The following is a 2,858-nucleotide window of genomic DNA, read 5'->3' on the forward strand; positions in this document are numbered from 1 at the left end:
AGGAAGAAATAGGATTGTTCCTATTTTTTAAAGACTTTATTTATTCAATTTTTAGAGAAGAAAGAGAGATAGAGGTAGCGAGGGAGAAGGGGGTGGAAGCAGGAAGCATCAACTCCCATACATGCCTTGACCAGGCAAGCTCAGGGTTTTGAACCAGTGACCTCTGCATTCCAGGTTGATGGTTTATCCACTGTACCACTACAGGTTAGGCAAGGACTGTTTCTATTTTTATATAACATAATTTTCTACATGGAAATTCCCCAAATATCTACACAAACACTTCTTAGAACTAACAAATGAGTTAAGCTATGCTGCAGGATACAAAATAAACACATAAAAATCAATTATTTTTCTATATACCATCAGTAAACATATTGACATTTAAATTAAAAATACATTGCCATTTGAAATGGCTAAAAAAATAAATTACTTAGGTAAAGTATAACAAAACATATTTTATTTTTAAGTTAAAAACTACAAAGCACAAATGAGAACAATTTTAAGATAGATGACATGTCAGTGTGCAAATCAAGTCTTAATAAATTTAAGAAGATTGAAATCATATCAAACATTTTTGCTGACCATAATGGTATGGAATTAGAAATTAATCACAAAAATAAATAACTTGAAAAATAAAATAAAACTGAAAAATATATAAAGACATGGAGGTTAAATAGCATGTTAAAAAACAATGAATGGGTTAACAATGAGATCATGGAAGAAATTAAAAGTATCTTGAAACAAATGAAAATGAGAACACAATAATTCAAAACCTATAGGACAAAGCAACAGCAGTCCTAAGAGGGAAATTAATAGTATTACTTGCCTGCCTGAAGAAATAGGAAAAAATATCAAATGTGTAATCTAAATTTACATTTAAAGGAGCTAGAAAAATAACAACAAACAAAGCCCAAAGTGAGTAGAAGAAAGAAAATAAGAATCAGAACAGAAATAATCAAAACAGAGTCTAAAAGTAATTCAAAAGATCAATAAAACCAAGAACTGGTTTCTTCAAAAGTTAAACAAGACTTATAAACCTTTGACCAGACTCATCAAGAAAAAGAGAGAGGGCCCAATTGTATAAAATCAGAAATAAAGGAGGAAAAGTAACAACTGACACCACAGAAATGCAAAGCATTCTAAGAAAATATCATATACATTTTATGCCAACAAATTGGACAACCTGAATGAAATGGATACACACCTAGAAATATACAGTCTTTCAAAACTGAATCAGAAATAATCAGAAAATCTAAATAGACTAATTAAAACTAATAAAATTGAAGCAGTAATCAAAACAGTCCCAACAATCAAAAGGCCTGGACTGGATGGCTTTATAGGCAAATTTTATCAAACATTTATAGAACTAACACCTATCCTTCTCAAACCTTTCCAAAAAATTCAAGAGAAGGAGGAGTTCCAAACTTATTTTATGAGGCCAGCAATATCTTAATTCTGAAACCAGATAAAGACACTACAAAGAAAGAAATCATAGGCCAGTATATTTTATGAGCATAGATGCTAAAATTCTAAACAAAATATTAGCAAAGTGGATTCAGATCATACAAGGCTAAGTCATGGTTGATTTTGGCTAATGATCCTAACTAATGCAGAATGGCTACTGTGATCTTTGTGGAGAAAGACAAAGGAAGACAAGACACACATGTGACTCCTAAGGATCAGCAAAAACTGGGGTCCCAGCCTTGAGTCAAAGATGGGAAATCTCAGGTTTCAACACCAGGTGTTGACAAAATGTTTGATGCTCCACAGACTTACCTAAAACTTCCAGAAAGGTTTTGGGAACTGTCAAACCTTCTCTGCTAAAAGGATGACCAGGAAGATTGATAACGCAAAAAGCTCTGTTCCTGCCTCAGGTAACACCTATCCAAAAATAGAAAAATTCTTTTCCTTCAATCCTGTTGATTCTGAGAGTTTTGACCTGCCTAAAGAACACCAGATCACACAGCTCCTCTTGAATGGAGTGCCTCTCATAATCCTCAATGAAGAGAAGAAACTTGAAAAGCTGTTTTACCTTGGCTCCTCTTCACTTCTGAATATTCCCTTTTCATCAAAGGAGTCCAATCTGATGCAGTCTCCCTCAAGCATTCTGTAGACTCTGGACATTGAATTGCCACCCGTTTTTGTTATAACATAGAGATTTAAGTTCATTAGTGCTTTATACTTTGTCTGTATGTATTAACAAAGCAATTCTTTACCAGGCCAAAAAAAATTCATATAACATAATCAATTGGGATTTATTTCAGAGACGCTAGGTTGGTACAATATCTGCAAACAATAAATGTGACATACCACATAAACAAAATGAATAATAAAAACTATATGATCAGCCTGACCAGGTGGTGGTGCAGTGTATAGAGCATTAACCTGGGATACTGAGGATGTAGGTTCGGAACCCCAAAGTCACTGGCTTAAGTGAGGGCTCACCAGCTTGAAACGAGGGGTTGCTAGCTTGAGTGTGGGATCATAGACATCACCCCATGGTCACTGGCTTGAAGCCCAAAGATCACTGACTTGAAACTTATAGTCACTTGCTTGAGCCCAAGGTCACTGGCTTGAGCAAGGGGTCTCTGGCTTAGCTGTAGTCCCCTGGTCAAGGCACATATGAGAAAGCAATCAATGAAAAACTAAAGAGTCACAACAACAAGTTAGTGCTTCTCATCTGTCTCCCTTTCTGTCTGTTTGCCCTTGCTTGTCCCTTTCTCATTCTCTCTCTCTCTAAAAAAATCAAATCAAATTATATTATCATATCAATAGACACATAAAAAGCATTTAATAAAATCCAGCACCCTTTTATGATTAAATAAATCTCCCAGTAAAATTGGAATAAAGGGACCATA

The 2,858-nt window shown here is 34.6% G+C and overlaps 1 pseudogene; it reads left to right on the forward strand.

The window, feature by feature from the left end:
* Window positions 1-1,614: 1,614 nt before the first annotated feature.
* On the forward strand, window positions 1,615-2,163 carry LOC136389132 (securin-like; annotated as a pseudogene).
* The last annotated feature ends 695 nt before the right edge of the window (window positions 2,164-2,858 follow it).

Source organism: Saccopteryx leptura, chromosome 1 (genome assembly GCF_036850995.1).
Source record: "Saccopteryx leptura isolate mSacLep1 chromosome 1, mSacLep1_pri_phased_curated, whole genome shotgun sequence".
NCBI lineage: Eukaryota > Metazoa > Chordata > Mammalia > Chiroptera > Emballonuridae > Saccopteryx > Saccopteryx leptura.